General features: G+C 38.2%; 1 protein-coding gene across 1 annotated transcript in view; it reads right to left on the reverse strand.

Annotated features, from left to right (window-relative positions):
• Positions 1–25,474, reverse strand: part of nrsn1l (neurensin 1-like) — a 157,742-nt gene that overhangs the window by 111,746 nt on the left and 20,522 nt on the right. The window contains exon 3 of the mRNA XM_043218062.1: positions 14,190–14,339. The gene's annotated coding sequence lies outside the window, so the exon portion shown is untranslated. The remainder of the gene's footprint in view (positions 1–14,189; positions 14,340–25,474) is intronic.

Here is a 25,474-nt window from a genome sequence, read left to right on the forward strand (position 1 = left end):
TTTTTTCCCTTACAAAAGCATTGAAATTGCAATCTTCCCAAAACAATGAACAATTAGACAACGTTTGATTGGAAGGAAAAAAAAAGAAAAGAAAAACAAAGAACATGCCCAGCATTGCACGATAAATCATCAATATTTTGTAATCCATTTTCTCACTTTTTCATGAATACTTTCTATTTCTTACATTTAAATGCGTGCATCTGCTGTAATGTTCATTTGACTTAATCACAAGTGCATTAAGCAAACAGGCCTTAGAGCGATGAGCTCTTTAACTGAACCACACCATGTGATTTTCTCAGTGAGAGTGAGCTAGACGGGATCGTGCTTAAACAGATTACATTACAGGCATACTTCCTGGGAAAACCCGGATATTTGGACAAGATGTGATTAACATGTGGAAGAGAGAGCTTTGGGAGCTAAAACTGTGCTGTTTTACACTGAGCTCTGTTAATGGTTTATAGAGGAAGTGTACTTCAGTAAATGAAAACAATCGTTGCCTAATGCTTCTCATCAGTTTGGTCTTGGTTGGTGGCCACTCAGCATAAGGAGGTGCTAAACACACTTGTTTCCTACTTTCTTCTTATTCAAGGATGTCGTGCAACATTATGGCAATGCCTTTCATTTCAACCTATTGAAAAATAAAAAAAATAAAAAAATAAAAAAGATGGAGAGAGTCCATTGTTTGACAAGTTCTGTTTCATTTTAACTTCGTGAAGGTTATGCTTTCTCTCCTATTTCATTTTCAGACAGCTTTGAAGATCACAGGGTCCTGAAGCCCGTCCAAGGCTTATTAAATAAACAACCCAAAATATAGGCAACCGAGAACTCCTACATTAATAAATCGCTTTATTGAATTATGAGAGCATGTGAGCTGTAATATATGCTTAAAAGTCAACTCTGCTCCATGAATCTTATTCCTCATTACCCCCAGAAAACACCCCCATCATTCTCAGACGAGGGAGAGGAGGATGTCAAACAGACCAACAGACTGTGCCAAGGATAACTCCACTTTTCTTGAGTGTCTCTGGCTTTCTCAGAAAAACTGTAGTGCCTGCTCACAGCCCTTGAGAACTGATTTCACACACCCACCCACTATACTTTATCCCATGACTCTCCAGCACTGGACGTCGGCCCAATTCTCAGTTTGTGAACTCCAGGAAGACTGAAGCTGGTTTCCCACATTTATTGTGGACACAGGATGATCAGGACTATTACTAATTAACAGTAAGCAGAATCTAAACAGCAGAGGATCATGTCATTATTGACTCACACTTATGTTGTTATAAACCTGAAAGAACCTGAATGGTTTTATGCACATTTTTTGTGCAACTACAATGAATGAGGAATTTGGCTTACTAGCTTAAAAAAAAACAACCTGGTCTCGTAAAAAAAAAGTTCCTCTGTGCACCATTTTCATGTGACTTACTACAAATTTCACCAAAGTTTCAAAGAGAATTGCCCAATGAGTGGCGCTAAAACACAGGTTCCATCTGTGAACCCTGGCACATTTTAATTACATTGATATGTATTGCGGCTGTTCAGAATTGAAATATCCGTGGACTGTTGCTAAAAGTTAATGCTCTATCATGTTGGAAATAAGCCTTACACCAAATCCAACAATAAACGATAGCGTTAAAGGCAAAACTGATAGAAAAACATTTGTTGAAGCTACCAAACAAATCTACCGTCTATGAAAACCCATAGATATGAAGCTGGATATGTGTGATGATAAGATTCAAAAGAATCAGTTTTCAAATCTCCCAGAACATTAACATTTTTAAGTTATTGTGCGAAAATTGCATTTTAATAATCAAAACGCGGCACATTTCAGAGTTTTACTGTCTCTAATGTTCATTTCTTTTGGAAACAGTTATATGTATTTATTGGCACATATTTCGTGTCTCACTAAAAAAGTGCATGTGAGACCAGGTTATTAAAAAAAAAAAACCATCTAATATTCAAAGAGTATTGCACAAGTTGTATGGACTATATTCCTGTGTGTGCAACACACTACATTTTTAGTTGGTATTAAGTGATAATCATCCCTTCTAATGGCCTGTTAATCACTGTGATCCTATTAAATGAAATGAGTTTAACTTAAGAATTGAGTCAGTCAACTGTATTTATTAATTAACCGTTCAAACTGGTTGCGAGCAAGTAATTATTTGAAAGGATCTGACTAAAAAGTAATTTGCTCACAAATCAGACATTGCTCCTTCCTTCAAGAACCCTTGAACATGTCAAGGACAGCTGGGACGAACGTCAAGATTTGAGTGAATAATGACACATCTGACTGAATACATGACTTTAAAGGATCGTTTGGATCACTTTAAATGGTATTAATGAATCATTTTTAAGGACTGAATAAAAAACAATTCAATAGCATGGAAAAGAGCCACAGGTGAGGCATAAAGACAGATTTACAGTTTAAAGCTTAATACCAAAGCTAAAAACTATTAATACATAAATATATAAATAAATATTTTTTTTGTTAACTGAAACTAAATAAATATGGAATGTTTAAGAAGAAAAAACAATATTGCTTTCACTGTCTTTTTTCAAATGACAATAATTGGATAACATTTTACTTTGTGGAACTTTATTTAGCATTTTATTTATTAAGTGCTTGTGCATTTTACTAGCAATTTCTGAGTAAAGGTCATTGCACACAGAGTCTGAAATCTCTACTTAATCTCATGAATATGCGTAGAAATATTATGGTAAATAAAAAAGTGGTATAGATGGACACGTTTACGTTACGAGATAGGTAGGATAAGGGTTGTGGGGTAGATGCGTATCATATTTACATCGAAACTATTATTTGTACGTGTGTGTCATAAACATGCTGAAATCAATTTGGTGTATTTTTATTTATACAAATTGTTACGAGATGTTCAGATGCATATGCGGTTTTTTTGCCCCGCACTCGCCTTTTCTCTCAAAATACTTATGAATTCAAAAACTCGAAAAAATACAGCACGCCTGACAAAGTTTAAGTATCCATTTCTAAAACTTATAAAGTAAAAATAGATAAATAGAAATATTTATTAAAAAATAAAACATTAAAAGCACATAAATAGAAAAAATAGAAATACATTTAAAATAATTAATTCATAAATGTTAAGAGACAATAATACTACAGTAACACCGATCTGAAAGCTGAAAGTTTATAATGGGTTTGTTAAGAGCGATCACCACTGTGTCAAATTAACCCCAAGTGGCTCTAAAGGGATTGTTCTGTGAATATAAAAGCATACTCAAAACATGCGGATGGTGCATTAAAAGGAAAGCCAATATTCTTTTAAGATGCTCATTGATGTATAATTTCGTTTCAGATCTAAACAGCTGAACTCATCTGTAGGCCTCAGCTTTGCATAAAAATGTGTGTGTGTGTATGAAGACATTTGTAGCCAATTAAACCCATGTTAATGGCTCACTCACGCGAATGAAGGTGATATTACATTGAAATTCATAACTTTTGAGGGTGTCAACAAAAGATAGTATATATGTTAATAAGCGGGCACATGTGACCGTCTAATTAGCGGGATGCTAATGAAGCCCCGGCGTTCTTCGTGACATCTATGATGGAGAGCCAGACCGTCCAAACCCCAGAGGAGAAAGAGCAGCTTCTGCCATCACCTCTCATCACAGGCGGCAGAAATCAATTTGGTTAATTGTCTAATATGTAAATGTTGGGAGACTCAGGGTCCCGTATAGATCCAAGCCGCAGCCATGCTAACATTCAGACGGCCATGCATCGACACGAAGCCCCGCTGTAGTTCACTCGCTCCGCCTTCATTGATATGCACAGGTTTGTATGTCCCAATTACGCGTGTCCTTAATTAGAATATGCGCTCCAAGCAAGTCGTTAAATTGCGGATTGGACGCACTGACATTGCGCCGATGCTGGCCGACTGTAATACTGTAAAGACCTGCGATAAACCAGGCGTTATGCTCTCAGGACATCCGAGATTAAGAGTTTCGGGGTTTTTTGACATTACGCAAGACAAATCAAAGCGAAACAATATTCCTATTGAGATGTGTCGCCCTCAGTCAACGCACTTCACCACACACAAAAACATCAATCAAAAGATTTGTTTCTCTTTTTTTTCCTCCTTCAACTAGGTTAATTGAATTTGTATGCAAATGAGGAGTGTACATATTTAACATGTTCCTTGTGTAAGTCATTAACATACTGAGAGATTGGTGTGCTCCAGGCAAGCATTACCTAAAAGAGTACATCAAGAAAGGGCAATTTAAATAAATTACTAATTCAGCTCACTATTCCAATTATACAAATGGCAGCGTGTTGTTAAATTTGCAATGCACGCTATTATGAGAAATACAGACACATACAGACTCCGCTAATAGCTTAATTTTCCGTTTTGAAATTGACAGTCATCAGAGAAACTCAGAGCATAAACATATTAATAATGGATTCAGCAGCTATCATTGTCAATGTACAGCTGCTTCAAAATAATGGGGATAAAAATAAAACAAAAAAAAAAAAAAAAAAAAAAAAAAGAGAAAGAGACAATCGTTCATTAAATGAAAACAGTGTTGTGTTTGTTTTCAAAAACAGAAGCAGGTCCAAAGGAGTGTAATTAACTCTTCTGGTGAATTGAGTTTATCATTTATTGCAAGAGTCTTGTGTAAACAGTGACAGTGTCAAGGGAAGCTACTTCTGCATTTGAAGAATTTAAACTGGTTAAACTGCAGTTGAATTTCAGATTTCTCTACGCTTATAGGTACCAATAAATACTGCAAGTAAGCTGTTCGTTTAAACATGTCATGTCACAGAATTATGTTTTATACATTAAACAATAAGCAAACAATAAAATATTATCATTGTTAATATATACTATTTCAATACACATAGCTTATAAAAACTAAGAAGAAGAAGAAAAAGTAAATTAAAAAAATTATAATAATTTGTTTTATTTGCACTTCTGATAAATAAAGAAATAACTCTCTTACAAACTGGTTTGTTGCTCTTTGTTATTAATATAACAATAAATTATATGGGCCTTCTGGATCCATCTAACAAAAAAGAAAACTAGCTTATACAATACACAATCATTTTTAAGATTGTATTATATAATTGTCACGTCTCTGGACTCTGTTATTGTTTTTGTCTCGTGCCACGTGCTCTCTGTGCCCTACCTTCCCTTCGTGTTAATTGTATAATTGTCTTCAGCCGTGTCTCGTTAGTTACGTTGTATATTTAAGTCCTGTGTGTTTGTCTTCAGTTTGTCCGATTGTCGAGGTTACCTACTTGTGGTTTATGTTCTGCTTGCCTGCTTGTATATTATTATTTTGCCCGTTTAAAAGGATTAAACCTGTTTTACTTGTCGTCTTCTCCTTCCGCTAAACCACGATGTGACTATAATATACTACTATTATATTATATTATATTATAGTTATAGTTTATTAATGAAATAATAAAAAGTGGTGTGAAAATTGTTGGGCCCCATCCTAATTTTGTGTCGCACTTTGATGTTTCAGATCATCAAATAAATGTAAATATTAAACATTACTGCCACACCTGTTCGCAATCAAGAAAATGCCTGACAAAGCAGACCAAAAGATCCTCAAAAGCTACACATCATGCTGAGAACCAAAGAAATTCAGAAACAAATGAGAACAAAAGTAATTGAGATCTATCAGTGTGGAAAAGGTTATAAAGCCATTTCTAAAGCTTTGGTACTCCAGCGAACCACAGTGAGAGCCATTATCCACAAATGGCGAAAACATGAACAGTGGTGAACTTTCCCAGGAGTGGCCGGCCGACCAAAATTACCCCAAGAGCGCAGCGACAACTCATCCAAGAGGCCACAAGAAACACCCAAAGAACTGCAGGCCTCACTTTCTTTAGTTAAGGTCATTGTTTGTAACTCCACCATAAGAAAGAGACTCTGCAAACATGATCTACATGGCAGAGTTCCAAGACGAAAACCTCTGCTGAGCAAAAAGAACATAAAGGCCCATCTCAGCATGCCAGAAAACATCTTGATTATCCCCAAGGGGGAAAAATACTCTGTGGACTGATGAGACAAAACTTTTTGGAACGTTTGTGTCCCATTACATCTGACGTAAAAAAGTACGATAGCATTTCAGAAAAAGAACATCACACCAACGGTAAAATATAGTGGTGCTAGTATGATGGGGTCTAGGCCGTTTTGTTGCTTCAGGACCTGGAAGACTTGCTGTGATAAAGGAAACCATGAATTCTGCCGTCTACCAAAAAATCCTGAAGAACAGTGTCCGGCCAACTGTTCGTGACCTCAAGCTAAAGAGAAGATGGGTTCTGCAGCAGGACAATGATCCAAAACACACCAGAAAGTCTAAAACGAAATGGAGTGGCCTACTCAAAGTCCTGACATGAATCCTATTGAGATGCTGCAGCATGACATTAAAAAGGTGGTTCATGCTCGAAAAACCATCCAATGCGGCTGAATTACAGCAATTCTGAAAAGATGAGTGGGCCAAAACTTCCTCCCAACCGGTTATTAGGTTTAGGGGGCGAGCACTTTTTCACACAGGGACATGTGGGTTTGGATTTCGTTTTCCCTTCATAATAAAAACATCCATTTAAAAACTGAATGTTGTGCTTACATGTGTACATCTTTGATTAATATTCAAATTTGTTTAATGATCTGAAACATTAAAGTGTGACAAAAATCAGGGAGGGGGCCAACACTTTTTCACAACACTGAAAGTGACACATAAATCCGAAACAAATCAAGGAAATAGAGGAGACATGTTCAGTAGGCTTAGTGACTTAAAGCTAAGTGCAATATACAGCATTACAAAAATAGCTCTGTTACACAAAACACAGCTAATTACTGGAAAAGCCAATGCTTTGTAAAGAACCACGCTACTGTGAACGCTGAGATGGAATAAAAAAACAAAACGCATGCCCCGTAAATTTACCTTTTTTTAGTAAACGGTCAATGTAATACGCAACGATATAGTGTGTATTAATGTTTTGCATGTGCAAGATTCAGAAAAAGACATTACAATGAAGTCATATGCAGAATTACCAATACCATTAACCTCTAACCGGTTCAGCTGATCTGGGGAAAAAAAAAAAAAAAAAAAAAAGCTGGACGAAAAGGGTCAATAGTTTCACTATGAAGTGTCATTTCTAGTTCTGAGATAAGATCATCACCTGAAGTATCCAATTATCTTGTGTAACTGATGGGCGCACCGTACCTCTTCACCTCTATCTAAAGTCTTGAAGACTACGGGACGAGGTCCTGCTCTATGCAGATGCCATTTATCAGTGGCGGAAAACGGGGGGCCGGTGAAATCTGCATATCCACGTGCCCTTTTAAAGCACCATGTATGACGGCTTAACCCAGCTTCAATAACTAGAAGGAGGCCATCATTGATAAATCCACTGCACTTACCATTGACAATTTTTAGCCCTGTTGCTATGACGACGGTGTATTTGTGCACTTTGGTTTTGAAGGCAGGGTTGGTGTGACTGATAGACCGTAATCACCTCTTGCAACAGGAAGCGGGAACTGCAGGATTCCACACACACACGCGCAAAAGTGACATTTACGAAGACACTTACTCACTATCTAAAACTCACACGTATATACGCATATGCAGCGCTTCAAACCCCCCCGCGGTTCTTTGACGTCCCTGCTCGTCTGATGTCATCTCAAGTTTTATTCAAAGCAGGTTAAGCATGTGTCCAAAAAAGGGGGATTTGTGAAGGTGTGCTCGTGGAGTGTACACAGCTTTACATGTACCTTGGAAGTGTGCTAAAGCAAAGCAGCTTAAAGGAGGGCTTTTTTTTTTTCTTTGATGGCCTTTAAGAGCAATCCTCAAAAAGACGTCACGTAGAGGCACGGGCAAACAGAGATCCTCGGCGCTCTCGACATGACAAACAACGCCACTATCAGCTTAAAGTGTCTGCTTCGGAAATTAACACCTGGGTTGAGCCAATCAGAGCAGGCCTCGCCTCTAGACGTGGATGAGCAATACAGAGCAGACTGCATGGATGAACTGTTAACAGAATACATATCTTCAGATACCATTCTAATACGCTGATTTGGTCAGGTGGTGCTCAGTTATTATTGATACTAAATTATTCCTATTATAGTTTATCCTACAATTATCCCCATTATAGATTATAGTTCTTTTTAATCAAAGAGTTTCTGCTGCTTAATAGTAGAAATTATACATTTTCACAGGGATATTTTATGAATAAAAAGCATTAAATCAATAGCATTTTAAAATTATTATTATTATTATTATTATTATTATCATCATCATCATCATCATCATCATCATCTCAGTTGTACATTGTTTCCAAAACAAATAAAAATTTAAATAACATACTAAAAAAACTTTCTAAATTAACAAATGAATTATTCATTATCATTACTATAATAAAAATAGACTTTAAAATAATGAATTTAAACATCTTGCTCACCAGGGGACCATCTGCAGCAAATGGGTGATAAAAACATTGCAATAATCCATAAGTAAAATCAACAACACTCCAGTCCATCATTTAATGTCTTATGAAGTGAAAGGATGCATGTAAATAAACTATATTTTCCTCATTATTCCATATTATTGCTTTTTCCAGTGAATCTTGCAATTTCTACAAGCAAAAACATTCAAAACAGTACTCAAGATACATGTTAATGGGTCGTTTTAAACCTCAATCTGACGGCACCCATTCACTGTTTTGAGAAAAAAACATTTTAACTTTAGAATAAAATTATAACTTTTTAGATCTGAACAACGCACTTCAACAGCAGATATTAACCGGAACACTCTTCCCTTCCAACCCTTCATCCCTTGCATGTTTCAAACCGTCTATGGCCCTGTCTCAAGTCTCTGTGGTCCTCCTCTAGCTCCAAACACAGAATGATGCACAGACTTTTGAACAATTGTGACGGGAAGAATGGTGAGTACTTTTATGAATGATAAACAATCACACGAGAGACCGTGCAGTCATCAAGGACTCATGTGAACAAAAGCTACAAGTCCATACGAGTCCACAAAGCACATCATTTGAGCCTACATCAAATTCCCTTTCAGCGACCAGTTCTCTAAAAAGATGCCATAGATCTAAGGGGCAAGAGAGCAGCATCATGCTCTTTGTCTCCGTCTAGACAGCTCAAGACTGAACGCTTCATTTGACTTTCAAATGCACCGGGGAGTGCTTAAATTAAGGGGGACTCACCCTCCCATTTCACGGGCGGGGGATAAAATAACTCTAGACCCTACATAATTACCACAATTACTACTCCCAAATTACATAATAACCCATACATTCAAAAGGTTTAGAAATCTGCTATGTATGTGGTTGGGACAGAAAGGGGGCTGGAATATTTCAGACATGTTTCCTCTGCTGTAACGATGAGGTTTGGCTGTGCAGGACCTGAGCCGCTCTGTGTTCACATTCACTGGAGCAGCACAGCTGCAGATAGCTGTATGGAAGACCAATTAGGGACTCGAGGGAGACCATGATTAACATTGTGATTGTGTGAATACAAGTCAGGGAGTCAACAAATTTCCAACCCCAGAGCTTAAGTAACGCTGGTAATGTGCTTTCGTGAGGGGGGAAAAAAAAATCTGCTGTAAAAGTAGCGGCCAATAGAAAATGTGCTGAGACTTCATAAGACATAAAGAACTGGATCTCTGGATCTTTTTTGTTTTTTTTTAGCATAAAGCAGCTTTTTTTTTTTTTTTAAAGAAAATAATACATTTATCCACATATTATTATTATGGCAACTTTAAATTAGAAAAAAAATAAAACAGTTCCTTTAAATTGTAAAAATAACTACTATTAAGTAATATTACAATTTTTACTATATTTTTTGATAAAATTTACATTGTGACATTTTAAGCGCACACAGCAAGGATTTTTATTTTTTTAATCACACACATACATAATATCAAATATAATAAAGTTATATTAATGTATTTACATTTAAATACTTAATATAGTGCACGTGGGTGCTTTAATATATATATAACTTATGAAATACATAAAAATATGTTATGTATATAACAATATTAAATATATTATTATAAATATATACACATGTAAACATTTTCTATATATATTATAACAAACTTTTATTTCTGGATGTGATTTTATCATCTAATTTTTAGCTTTTTGATAGCACAAAAAATACCAAAGAATAATGTGACCCACATAGCTCACATAATTTGGCCTTGGAAGAATGTGGAGAAGTGTCAGAAATAGAAATTAAATGTATGATCCTGAAAATTCTTAACATTTCTTTCCAGCCTAGAAACAGTATTTGAGCACAATGTGAGACTTTTTTTGAATGTGATATTGTCTAACTTAATTGCGTTTAAAGTGTGTACGAAGGTCAAGATTACAAAAAAAGGTACATTTTTACAATAAAATCATCAGTTAGCCCCTAATGAATAACACGGAAGTAAAATGTAAAACATTCGCAGGTCTTACCGTCATAACCCTTCCTGTTTAATTTTAATGCATTAATAGGAACCACGAGTTCCAATCTATACCTCCTAACAGCTCTCACAAACACTTATGAAAGCAAAGGCCACGGTGTCAATAAAGCAAAAGGAGTGGACTGTCAGTAGTCAGTAGAGCATGGCGTGCTAAGCTAATTGGAAACGACCAAATTACGCTCTAGTGGTGCCACGTACATGATGATCCATCACCTGTGCTCTCACAAACGCAACACACACTTTCTAATTGTCATGAGCTGGGAACTCTTTAACACCCTGTCAGGGATATTCCTCTATTTGTCTAGGTCATTAGTAAACAAGTGGTTTCACATGCCGCTAAAGAACAGCAAACAACGTGGTCTAATTAGCATTGTGGTCTTGTGTGGGAGGAAGCAGAAGTTAATTTAGAAACAGATTGTGTCCATTTGCTATATTATTTCTGGAAATATTCTTTTTTTTTTTTTTTTTTATAGGTAGCATTCAATGAATGGTTCGGGTAAAAGCAAGCATTGTGTCATTGTTTACCCACGTCATCCTTACTTTCTTAAATAAGGGCACATATATGATGACACAGTTTTCATTTTTAGGTAAGCTTTCGCTTTAACCTCTAGACGTCCTGTAAATGTCCACAGGACAATCCCTAAATATCATGAAAGGCCCACGGGACCACAAAAACGACTGCGTTTAGTCAGCAGAGGGTCAACTTTAGAAGAGCCCGGCGAGAATAAAGCAGCACAAAGTAAGAGAGAATGTGAAAAAGAGCGCTCAAGATCAGCCTTAGGTTACAGGAAGAGAGCCAGAATAACACATGTCTTCCTGCAGGTTTTATATATAGGCCGTAGAATCCAAGGCTTTCCTTTGATGTCACAGGGAAGCAGATGGAGAGATATGTCCACGGTTTCCAGCTTTAGCCCAAAGGTATCATTCAGAACCAGAACACGGCTATCCTCCACACTCGGCCATCACTTATATGGGGTTCCCACGCTGAAGGATTTGAGAGATAAAAGATGGAAATGCATAATAAAACAAGCCACAATAAATACAGGAAAGACAAAAATCCCACTCAGTCCAGATGTGCAGAAATTTGTTTTCCTGCAACTGCGTATAAATCTCATGTAACTATTGTTAATTGGGAACGCTGTCATTTTTAGCATGCTAATATACTTTGTTCACACACCCATGGGAATAGCCTTCACAAACTAAAATGATTAGTCAGTCTTAAAGCCACAGTTCACTTGCAAAAAGAAGATAGCAATAAAATATATATTTTATATATATATATATATATATATATATATATATATATATATATATATATATATATATATATATATATATATATATATATATATGACACACACATACATATTTATATATGTATATGCATACACAGACAGTACATAGTCAATATACACAAGCATACGCTATATATTATATATACACACATACACACAGTCCATGTTCACTCACTATTTATGGATAATAATTAGGACACACCATTCATTTCACAGTCTGGTCTTGCCTATTATAGTATGGAAGTATGCATATTCAGACAGTTCATTTAACTAATTTAGGCACAAAAAAAAAGATTAGAAAAGTGAATAAAAAGTGGAGAATTTGGAAGCACTTCTCACAGAGATCAATCCCTATTAGCACAATAGCACTCAGTGAGCAGTTGAATTTAAATTAATTTCCCTTAAAACCACGCTGCTAAAAATACTTAAGCTAAATGTGTTGGATGACTAGTCCACCATCCTGATCCCATCCCTAAAATTTAGCTTGTTCACAGAGTGGTGGCACAAATAAGCATCTCTCGACTGCAAAGTCATCCGACTGTTTTCAAACCTCATTTCGACACGACAGCCTCTCTCACGGAAAACATGACTGGAGAGCTCAAAGCGGACCAATTAAACACCTAACAGCATCCCACTAAACAAAGGGGATTTTCAGATTAGCAAACCTGGTTAAGCCACTTCAGACTCTGTTTATTTCCCCACATTGGCGGCTTCCTCTTCCAGCTCAACTTCTGACGAAGCTCAAACCGCCCCCTCGTTCCCACTCCTCCTCTCACCCCTCGCTCCTCTCCACATCCTCTGTCCGACGTGCCGGAGGAACGGCCTAGGGTTGTTTGTCTGTATCCGTCCTGTACAATTTTACTCCTGTGTCACCTAAACTCATTAGGATTCCATAGTGCTCTAAAGCGGATAAAAGGATTTGTCAAAAGAGCCACTCCGGACACTTAAAAGCTTGTGGATTTTGTGATTTTTTTTTAAAGTCTTCTGTTGCACTCTACTTCCAGCCAGAACCCAATGAAGCTGATGTTTATCAGAACTTGAATTATAAAACCATCAGGCAGCCAAGTATTAATTGGCACAAGGACTACCAACCAACGAGTATGACTCTATTAGCGCTAATGTTCCTGCTCAGGAGTAGATAAAGCAGACTTAACAGCAGCACTAAGCTGGGCTCCCAGTCCTCCTTGTATAATGAGTGGAACATCTGTTGACAGACTAATACAATTAAAGGAAGATCTCTTAATCACCATGCCGCACTACGCCTAATCCTGCCGAACGCTGAGGTCATTCTCTCACACAGTCCACTCTATTAGAGCTACTCGCAAGCTGACATCAGTGCTTTAACACAGGCATTTACTACTACCTCTTTTGAGCAGCCTTAAAGATATGAGGGTCAATAAATAAGAGCGACCGCAAAAAAAGGTAAACATCTCTCAGGCAGAACGCAAATACGTTTCAATTGAATTTATCACGCAGTGCTACCAAGTACTTTCTTTTCATCATGGAATGCGTGTGCGCACATTTTAAATCATTATATATTTTTAAACACTTTAGTATGTAAAACTATTAAAATGATACAAATCATGCCAATCATAAAAATTTCGCAAATGACGCTGCAATGTGATTTTTTAACAACTTGAACTATGCGAAGTCATGAAAAGGTTGAAAAAAATGAATACTTCCACCCACATACTTCTATGCTACTTTGGATTACTGCATTAAAATTGAATGCAATTTATTAAAAAATTAAATGCCGGGAAATGGCAAGAAGCAAATAAAATCATTCAACTCGTTCAGGCAGATTGTTTTTATACAATAAGATGACATGCGTCTTGCATTTATCGAACTAATTTCCTGACGTGCAAACTAATTTCTTGAAGAGCATGATGTTGTTGACTCAAGAGCATAAAAACGTCTGTCTAGTGTCAAAACTGCTTGCTAGTAATCAGTACTTGCGTTTTTTTGTTTTGTTTTTTCAGATAACTAAATAGGTGCTGGCCTCAGCTGTTTGTGATTCTGTTTAGTTACCTAGGGAATAAGGAGAGGGCCTTCATTACATCATATTCCAAGTAGCAAAAAGTGTTTTCAGATGCCTGTATAAATTTCACGAGGAAATAAAACAGAAAGCCAAAACCGAGTCCCAACTTTTCACATTAGAACGGGTGACTCTTCTGTGACCTGCCGTACAAGACTAAGCCATTTGATAGAAACTCAACACCCAATAAATCTGGCGCAGTGAAACACATACAAGTGGCCTTTTCACTTCGCATGAATCCGTTACAACATCATGCCTGACAACCTCTACTGACTCGATACCTAAGATAAAGTGCACATGAATATGAAAATGCTTTGGAAATACGCACAGGAAGACGTTTAAGTGAGCAAGCAGCGCTTTCGAGGAAGTGGTGAGGTTCTGACCTGATACTGAGAGACGCTGAGCTGGTTAAACCGAGAGTCTGAAGAGAGGTCAGCTCGAGTCAGGGTTCAGGAGGTCAGGGCAACGCCGGGGAGCTGAACTGTGAGTGATGTGGTAATGCTTCCTTGATGCTCTTTGCCGCTGAACTCCAACTGTAATTAAGAACAACACATTGCTCACAGATGTTTCACAGAAGTCAACACCTTAAAGAAAGCCCTTAAAGAGTTTGAAGGGGAAGAACAGAGAGATTTTTGTTTCAAGTGGATTTCAGAGAGTGTTCTTATGGAGCAAATTCAAAAGTGAAGACAGCAGAAAAGCGGCCAGGGTCGTCACTAAAAATCACGGGACCAGAGACAGCATTTTTATGGATGTTCTCCCAGTATAACATATACAAAGACGACCTCAGTGGGCCCCCTTAAATCACAGGGCCCTGGATTCCATTCTTGGTTGTACCCTTCTGACAGCTGTCCTGGTTGTTGATAAAAAATAAACAACTAATCTTTCCACTGTAAACGAGGACCTGAATTGGTGCACTGAATCATCTAATAATACTCACAATAATGTAACCTGGAAAAATGGATGATAAGTGAATTCACAGACTGAATAAATAGCTTTGGATAAAAGTGTTAGCAAAATGAATAAGTATAAATGTAAATAAATCTGATTAAATCTTTTTGTTGAACAGCCTTAAAAAAAGTTAATAAATTAACACTAATACGTAACACTTTATCTGACTTGTATATTCAAGATATTAGTCATTTAATACTTTAAAACTTATTCCAGATGTGAATCTGTTACAAGTTGAATGAACCATTCAAAACACACACACACACACACACACACACACACACATAGTAACTCTTTGCAACAAAAAAGTGGCCTTTCTAAAGTATCAGTGAATGAATCAAAGGATTCTCATGAATCGGTTACAAATAATAAAATGAATGATTCTTTAAAAAATGTAACTTTAAAAAGGAAAAAAAAATCCTGCAAAAATGACAAAATTATTACATTATTTGTTCATCATTCAAGATGACTCAAAGATTCAAATCAGAGAAGGGAATCAAAACTTGCATTCAAATATTTGGACTTGTATATTCAACAATATATGTTCTTTTCAATAATCTAAAAACCTAATCCAGCCTTAAATCTGTTGGCGAATGAATGATTCGGTGACCTGTAAAAATAAATTGAAAATGATGTAACCTGCAGAAATGGCCCTCTTACAATGCTTTTAGTTCAGACTCACTGAGGTGAATCAAAACTCATCACTGCTAATGCACAACATTATATCTGCGAACATATCCGGTTAAAACTACCCAAAATATTTTCTAGTTTAAAAGACTGTCTGTCAGGATTAGACTTGAAAGAAACCATGTTTTGTCCCATCAATACAGCTTCCACAGACAATCATCCTGCCAAGCCAATCTGCCTCCCAGGCAACTTAACCTTCTGATTTCATTCCCACAAACAGCAGAGTGTTTCAGTTCCCACAGAGACTCTTCAGGATGTGCTTTAAACGGCCCACTTCTATCTTACAGTCACAAACACACGCATTTTACTTCCAGCTCATGTCAAACACCCTCAGGATCCTAGTTGGGAGGATGATAATCTGTCCGCTCACACACAATCTTCCTCGTTTTGATGGTGACTCCATCCCTCTGCAAAACAGTGGCACGAACAAAACGAGAAGTAAACGTGCCTGGAGGGGATCTCGGTTCAGCTCAGATAGCCACGAAGAGACGCTGCCTGTCTGCATGCATTCAGTGAACGGCCTTCGTAAACAGTGCTTTCTCTGCCACATATCAAAAGCCAAATATCAAGGCAATTGACCTTGTTAATACATCACTGCTTCTGTCTAACCCTCTCTAAAAGGCTGTTGAGCCATTGTTTCAGCCTGACTGACTTTCTATAGTCACTGTGTGCTATCCGGATTTCACACATCACTGATTTGTTGCTCTATTGATGGCGACACCGAGTCATACCCCATTGAGAGCCGATCATGTCTAAGGAAGTATATGCAGAAACGAGGCCTGGAGGAGGTCAAGACGACAGCCCTCCTGCGTGTACTAAAACACTACTACCTTAAAAGCTACGTCTTTAATCTCAAATCTCGCAGTGAGACTGAATTAAGACTCTTGAGATGAAAGCGATCGTTCTCATTCCTCACCCTTTTTGTTCTCTCAGACATGGCTTAATTCTATAATTTGCTTACTGCTCTTCAAAAAGTTTCATAATTTTACATTTTAAAGTTACATGAAGCTAATTATTATTTTGTTAGACTGAATAAGATTACGCATTTAAAATAATATATAATATAAGTGCGAGTAAATGGTGAGAGTGTGTTCATTTGTGTCAGAGCTTCAGAAGAGATCGACAACATCACACACTGTGAAAGCTTCAAACAGTTCAACGTGAACTCAGCGAACCCATTTCTCATTCAATTCTTCAAAGAGCAGATTATCAGAGTTCTGCGATCCAAATTAATTTCATAGCTCTATACTCCTACTGTATGCCAACATCTGTCCCATTTATTTTTATTGTTCCTGAACGGTTTCAGAAGAAACATCTGATAAGAATAAGAACAATACATAACCGAGAACTAAATTACGTTTCTAGAGCAAGAAAAGGGTAACCTCTGAGCAATAAAAAAAAAAAAAAAAGCGATTATCTAATTAGAGACAATAGATATTTGTATACACAGTCACAACTGGCTCGTAAGGTTTAACGACTTTGTTTCTAATCTAGAGAGGCCAGATCTGTAGAGTCATGGCAGTTTATTGTGCCTTACCTCATACCGGACTCAACTAATGCAAGATTGAAGGGAAATGAGTGACTAGAGAGGCCACAGCTTCACATTCGTGTGACGTGTTCGCTCACCGAGCGCCAGACTCAGCGCTGGGCTGCAGAGCACATGTGCTCATGATGTCACCGCTGCGGTAACTGGAAGGGGCGCTCCTTGCACTTACTGATGACTGGCTGGATTTTGCGGTGTCGCGGATCAGGCCGAGAGCTGAGTTAATGTGTGCACGAGGAGGTACGTCTTGGCTTCAGCGCCGTGACTCTACGGAGAGCTTGTGGTAGCAGTTACTGCCTCTCAGCTCAGGAAGGATTTAGGCTCCCGCTCTCCAAATGAAGTTCAAAAGAAACTATGATGGATGTTTAGCGTTCATGTGTTTGTTCGGTCGCTCGATCATGGCCTACCACAGAGATGTTAGAGGTTTTTGAAAAAGGACAGAACACTAACTGTTCGCTGATGCCTGGAAAGAAAGAAGGAATGAAAGAAAGGAAGAAAGAAAGAAAGACTTATACAAGGATAAATTACACTGATCAAAAGTGGCAAGTCATAAGTATTTTCTGTCAAATAAACGCTGTTCTTCAAAATTCCTGTATTTTTTTTTGCCTTAATTTTTAGTTTTATAATAATGCTTAAAATATATAAAATATTTGTAAAGCAGCAGATCAGCATATAAGTTATTTCTGAAAGATAATTTGTCATTTAAGACTGGGGTAATGTCTAGAAATGACTAGATTAATTCAATAGCATCACAAGAGAAAAGTAATATTTAACAATACTACTGGTTTGTCAAATTTCAGCAAATAAATGTAACCTTGGTCAAAACAGACATTGTTAAAAAAATGATAAAATTATCATATGAAACAATATCGCCGTGTTTTTTTAAATTATTTCATTATATTATACAACGGTTTCCCATATTCACAATTGTGTGATAGGAAAATAGTATAAAAAATGTGTTGTTGCTGGTGTGTGTGTGTGTGTGTGTGTGTGTGTGTGTGTGTGTGTACAAAAATTCTGTTTGCTTAAAAGTGGAAACATGCTGCCAGTCTGACATACTGTCATTTCAATTATATGTTGACTGCTAACCTAGAAATGTGATTTTAAATGGTTTCAATTTCAGAAATCAGGTCATCTTTTAATAGACTGTATTTTGGATGCATGTTCCTGCCCAGCATTAAAAAAATAAAATAAAAAAAAAATCATGGCAGCCTAATCAGGTCTTTTCAGAACAGTTACCATAGCTCACGTTAATAAAATCTGAAGAATGAGTGAAATAAAAGGTGAAAAAAAATGTTGCAGCGGTGTTCCGCGAACAACTTTCAGGTTTCTGCGACGCTAGTGTGTGAAAATACCTCATCTCATTTGACCCCCACTTAGAAGTCATAAATTAATCAGTAAGTGTGACTATTTCCATTTCCTTCGTACCAGTTTTCAGCCAGCAGAACACAAGGTGAGAAAAAGAGACACAAGTGCTAGCAGAAAAGTGGCTTGAATCCTTACCAGAGAATGGGAACAGAAGAGAAAAATGTAATTTCTTTCCATGCAGACGACCTCTCTATTATTAGACCGCCATCATTCACAGTTAAGAAGATGGACAGATAGGTGCGATCTCTCAATGGATAAATGCAACACCAACGCTCGAAGAGCATGTGTCACCGTGCCTAAAGACGCCTGTGACAGCCTGTGACTGATGATGTCACCCTCCAGAAGGAAGGATGAGGGGTGTCAATCCCTTTCCCTCTCATTTATCTTTAAACGGCCGTCAAAAGGAAGTAGAGAGACCTCGGTCAATGGAAAACGACTTCCCATCCAATACCAGCCGACAGGAAATGATGACTGAGTTTGCAGTCTGGTATAGACGCAAAAAAGGACCCTAGATGAAGGCACGTGATGTATTCTAACTTTATTTAATATTTCACAAGTAAGGTGTTCTTGTGTTTTGGAGCAAGGAAATTCAAGAGGCAAGTAATGAAAAAGCATTTTTTTTTTTAACGCCTCCCTTGTGGTAATCCAATCAACCCCCCCTTCTAAATATTTACATATCAAGGGCAGGAATAGAGTTTTCTTTGGCATGGAATAATATTTATAAACCAGAATAATGAACCAGTGTTTCTTTTCTTCAAAGAAAGTGAATTCAGATCATTTTCATATCAACACCGAGTTGTTTAAGAGGAAAACACATCTTCACTTGACTCTCCCAAGAGTGCTCACTGTCTCTCGGAGATCTGACTGTGAATATCAAGACGATGAAAATAGAACAGTCTATCTTGACCCTCTCCTGAGGAGCAGGACCTGAGGGAGAGCAGGAACATTTTTTGTTGCATCTGGATCTCTGGAAAAGGCTAAAGCTAACCCAACCCAACCATACAGACAAATCACAAATGAGATCGCTTTAATGTCTCAGTTGTTCCTCTAAAACAACAGAGAGCTCGGTTTCAAAGTAAATACCCTGGTAGTCCCATGGGTCTGGTTTTTTTTAAGTACATACATCAACTTTGTCAAAAGCCATGCTGAAATTTGATGATACCAAAGTCATAAAAGTTTGAAATGAGCTCAAACATTTTTCACCAACTGAACCATGAAATCTGAGCAATATGAATGCCACTCAATCAGACCACTTTTAAAAACATTTGATAACAAATGCTTTGTTATCAAGAACAGATAACACTATTATAGGAACCAAATCTGACGAGCTGGTCTTTAGAATGTCCATTAGTATACTGTCTGTTTATTAGTACTTATAAAGAACATCATCTGCATGTTTTACATCACTAATCATAACCATCCAGCCATCATTTTTGACCAATTAGATGCAAAAATAAATACATAAATAAATAAATAAATAGTATACCGACTGCCAGAATTTGAACATCAGATTCTTTGGCCTTTACATAAATAATATGCCTCTATGAATATATGACCTCCTAATGAGAAAGGATATAAGAGCTGCATGAATATGTATTATAAAATAATATAAAGACAAAGTAGTTATTATATACACAGTATCAAACATTGCGTCCATGCATCTACAAAATTTGTTGGGAGAGCAGCATCCGACTCGCAGCCAGGTTATCAGCACTCTTCTGCAACACTTTCCAGTTAATAAAACCACCATATACCGCATGCAATGCTCACGAGACGGGTCAGGACATAGAAAGAGAGCGACAGACTCCCAGCACTCCGCTGTCCCACGATTTTGTATATAAATAAAAACAATACCTTTTTACAGTAAGAGCATAGAGGGAGGGAGTAGACCTTCAGAACTTCCCAAGAGCCAATGGGAAAGGGGAAGTGGAAAGCGTATGAGAACAGAGAAAACTAATCTGTCTTGTGTTGTTTCATTTGACAGATTTAGAGGAAATCGCCACATGTCTGCAGTCAAAATGATATTATTTGGGGACACGACCCCTCGTGATGAAAAAGGATCTGCAGCGGGCATAGCAGGGAAAAATAAGGAGGATTTTTGGAATGGGATTAAAGAAAAGCTGACAGAGACGGAGAGGCTGAGTCGTGTTTCTTTGCTTGTCATGCGTCTCTGATCCAGCCAATGAGATGGCACGAGCGCTGGTTCATTTGCGAGTTTACTGGGTCACCGGCACAGCTGTGTGCGGGGAGGGCGCCAGGGAGCTGTTAGAGCAGTGTCTGGAGGTACCAGTGAGTGTCTGATCGAGAGAAGCCAGCGCTAGACTGCATCGCGATTTTTGGCTGCATGTCTGCGAGGCTGAAACGGAGCGCAGGAGAGAGTGCGTGTAAGCAGAAACAGAGCCAAGGAGAGTCTTAAAGGGCATAATTCTAACTGATGTGCATATATGTGTGTGTGCGTGTTTGCATGAAAGGAGAAGAGTGAAAAAAAGACTAAAGCCACGGGTATTGCATCAGAATTCAGGGTAATGTTCAATGAGGTGAAAAAGCAATTCAGGTCTACTGAAGGGTTACGCAAACACATTTTCTATGTGTCTCTGTGTTTCCAAGACTCTGAAATGTGCAAGCATAATAATGGACTGTTTGGAAATGCTCTGCAGCCATGCGCTGACCTTCAGCTTGAGCCAATATCCTCATTCACTGGTTTAACGGTTGCACTTTTTTTGTTTATGAGCTACAGATCAATTTTCTCTCGCTGCGTGGTTGTTTTTCTTCAAATATTTATCATTAATCACCAGAAATTCTCTCAGTGGCTTCGAGAAAATAAACAGAGGTGATATTGTAATGGAAATATTTAGAATTGTAGTACAGTATGCTTTATTATCGTCACATGATCTTACATGGCTGGGGCTAATTTCGAATGAAATACGACAAATAACAATTTAAGGTAGGGTGATTTCAGAGGCTAGCAATAGCAAGCTAGCTTTGAAAGCATAAGATCCCACCCTCTGAGCAAATCAGTCTCCAAAGCCTCGCCTCCTCAAAAAACATACACACACAGAAGACCAGAGGCTAACCAGCGGCATGATGAGAGATGAAGGCAGCGCTGCCAGATTACCTCGTGTCTCAATTAATGCAGAAAATATTATAGTACAAAGCGATTAATATTACAATAATAAAACCATCCATTCTTGTTTGGTCTGCAATAGTGTAACAAACGCCCTGATGACGTACCATGTCTGCGTGAGCAGGGCACATGAAGATATGTAAACACCAACATCCACTGCTTAAAAACGTCAACATGAAACCGTTTGGGACTCGTTTTAAAAACAACCCATATCAATGATTCAGAGTAGACTCTTTCTTTATACTTTATACCCTTTGCACTTTGAGATTTAAAACTTTGCAGGATATTCAATGTCCATTTTACAATCAAAAGACTCACAAAAGATTCACTCCGTCTCCCCAAATGGCATAAATCTGCCTCTGGCCACTTCAAAGGGCTCTTCAGAGTAAAAGATTTTAAAGAAAAGAATCGATTATTTGCAGAGGTTTAATTGTGTGACAATGATGCCTCCTTAGCAAGATGATGCAGAAGTGTGCTCCAAGGAACAGTTTTTTGGTCCCCTACACCCTTCATCTCTTCTTACCCTTTAAAGGGCACGGGAATAAATCCTTCAGAATACAAGGCAACAACCTCACGCAAAGCAGTTTGTTCGGAATCACTTAATGAGTGAATCGTTTAGATTAATTCATATTTACTCATCAAACTGATTTGCAAGTCATTTTTGGTTATATTTAGAGTCCTGTTTCATGATATTTAATTCAGAAAATGCCATCCTGCTATCATATGGCAGCAAAAATTGGTTGTTTTGCATTATAAATTGCATTTCAGCAGTCCAATTAAATAGTCAAATAATGCAATTAAATTTACAACATGTATGCCGCCATTTGACCTTTTTTCGACCTCCAGGAGTGGCCAAATCAGAGGTCCTCACTCAAGGCACTGAGGATATGGTTTACAACCAAAGCTTTAAGACACTGGGTTTAAACTGCGATAACACAACCTAGACTAACGTGAGTGTTGGCTCGCCAAAATAAAATGTGGGATATCAAAGCAGGAAAGTGGTCAGTATATGAGAAGAACTGCAAAACCAGGCAGTAATGGTGGTACTGCAAGTTCCACAAACCTAGTCCAGAGCATGTGAATACCCAGCGACAATTAGGCAATTTGTCATGAATTAGAGTACGCCGTCATGGCTGGTTCCTCATTAAGCCGCGAGTCGACAGCCTAATTGAGCAGAGTTCTCGTGTCTGGGAGAAGCTTTGAAAAATGAAAAGTCCATGCAGCACACGACCACAGCAATATCAGGATCTCTCTATTTCGTGCTCGCTATAGCCCATTCTTCCTAATGAGGTAGACTCGACTCCCCTTGCCCTGCTGAAAACAGTAGGGGAGCTCAATAATGCTGGAAACACCTGCTCCTGCCAGCAGGGGGCAACCTTAAGGATCAGCCTCACCACATCATTCCAAACCCCAGTCCTTCTCTGGGCTCTTACTCACCATCCACGCCGAAGCACTTGAAATGAGCCCAGTACATCATATCGCTAATGCGAAAGTAATAACTGCATTTCTAGTCGCAAAAGTGCCTTAGGGTATAGCAATAATGATGTGCAGAGCTCACGCCAAAAAAAAAAATCTCCACAGGGTTTGTGAATGTTTTAAAAGAATAAGACTTGGTGTGTCTTGAGAAGACATTCTGTTAGAAAATACAACTCAAAGTCATAGCTTGTTTTACATGATTGCAAGTCGGCCATTATGGCCATTATCTGGTCCACCCTATTGGGATTGGGAAAAAAAAAAAAAAAAAAAAAACAGCCTAAGTTAGCTTTCTGATGTTCTCTGGTCTTCCAGCATTGTCTTTTGACTGGTTTTAGAGGGGTTTTGGCACTTTTTAGCTGATCAGCCTGGGAGTCTAGCGTGATCTTAAACCAGATAAGCTGAAACCAGCTAAAGTTAGATAGGTCTGGTTTACTTGTTTGTTTAGAAACTATTTTTGACAGTTAGAGATAGAAACATTAATATAAAATACTAATTTCAACAAATAATATTTAAATATATTATGAATATAAATGCATGCAATACAAAACAAATGCTTTAAATGATTATTTAAGCAGTCCAAGCTGCACTTTTTTCAGGTGGCACCTGTCGCTATTTAAGCGCTACAGATGACTGTTGGATTCTGGTCAGTTGTTTCTACTTCTACTTGCGTTTAACCGCAGGGTCATCCCCCTCTGCTCTGCTAAACAGGAAGTTGAGTTTGTGAGAGCAGGGGGCCGAGGCTTGAGGTTACAGTCATGGCGTGCTGCAGATCTCGGCATCTGCTGTTTGCCTTTCCTGTTTTGACGGCTACTGTCTAGCTCGCTCCAAATAATGCTTTTGGCATCAGCGCACCCTTAACTGCCCCACTCAGACCTCGTATCGTTCCGCACAAAAAGAGGAACTGACTTCAACGTACATCCGCTCCCTCTCCCTCCCAACTCCCCAAACACACTGACAAACAAGGAACTCTCCGTTCTCCAAACAGGCCTGGGAGAGGAGCGTCTGTCTGCTCGGTCTGTTTGTTTGACGGCCGAATCGAATATCAGCTTTAAAACACTGAGGCTGACTTACGGTTTGTCAGTTATGAAGCATGCCCTCTGCATGGTTGTGAAAATAAAGACATTTATCTTCACTGAACGAACGCAATGTTCTTCTCTCTAGGGTCGCTGCGGCCTTTTCGGCTGGAATGAGAATCAGTAATTGTGTGGTGGGATGGCCAAATAACAGCCTCTGTCCTACATGTTTATTTGGCTGTGGAACGGTAAGACTCAAGCTTTGGGAACTAAGCCTTGTGAACTGGAGAGGAAATTATAAACTGTTGTAATTGGATTATGGTTTATCCTTTTATTTAGCCATGCAGTGATTCATTTCCATATAATAATTAGGTTCAATGATATTATACCATCAATATGATAGCCGCAAAAGTAATGTTTTGATCCACTATAAAGAATTTATTTTAAATATACATGTTTTAATCCAAAAATGTTATATGTTGACCATCTCTCTACACCTAAACCTAACCTAAAAAAAAAAAGTCAGAGGACATGATAGATGAATGACACTGATGTACAAACACCAAACTAAAAAAAAAAAAAAAACAAACTATAAACTGGTTCTTCAAATCTGGTTGGCCAATCACAATGTTGTTCCAGGGTCAACAGAGATGTTTATCCAGGAACACGTTGCACTCAGCAAAATCAGGTTCTGCTTGCATGCATATGCCCATATTTGTGTGGAAATCCCATTTTGAGGGAAAATTCAAGTTTAAAGACACCATAAATAAGGCCATATGTGAACAGTATGGACGTATAAAAAGAGGAAGGACTAAACATGAGTCTTTCGTGCAAATATCGCGTGAGTGTATGTTCTTAAGTGCATGCGTTTATATGAATAGGAGTGTGTGTGTGTGTGTGTGTGTGTGTGCGTGCACCGATGATTGTGAACGCTTGTGGTTGTGATCACCCTCTCTAACTCCCAACCATCTTAGTCAGCAAAGCTTTGCATTGGTTAAGTGTCTGCTTAGAGAAATTACAAACCCAGAGAAGATAAAGTCTTAAATTCGGCATAAATCCATCTGAGGGAGGGAGAGTCGGGAGGACAGGAGGAGGGGGATTTGGACATGGCACTGAATTTACTCAGCAAAAAATCTCAGAGCGTAAATCAGCGTGACGAGAGTGATGGAGCGGGGAGCAGGATGGAGGTATTGTGTCAGTCACATCACGGCAGGCAAAACGCTGCAGAGGAAAATACTTAAAGTGGGAAGAAAACTCTTCAGGAATCCAGGGTGGCTGAACACACACACACACACAGAAACAACATAAAAGAAAATGCCTAAAGTTCCTGAATCAAAGTGGTGGGGTTGCTCTGAACATGTGGGTGACTGGTGTGTCAATGAACAGCGCCGTCACTAACTAGCACATTTTTAATCTTCAGCATTTGAAGCGGCACTCTGACTAAACATGCCGGACAACCAAGAAAGACATGCAAAAACTTTGATCATTATTGTTTGCAGGGCTTCCAAA

The sequence above is a fragment of the Puntigrus tetrazona genome, chromosome 19 (assembly GCF_018831695.1).
Source record: "Puntigrus tetrazona isolate hp1 chromosome 19, ASM1883169v1, whole genome shotgun sequence".
In the NCBI taxonomy this organism is placed as follows: domain Eukaryota; kingdom Metazoa; phylum Chordata; class Actinopteri; order Cypriniformes; family Cyprinidae; genus Puntigrus; species Puntigrus tetrazona.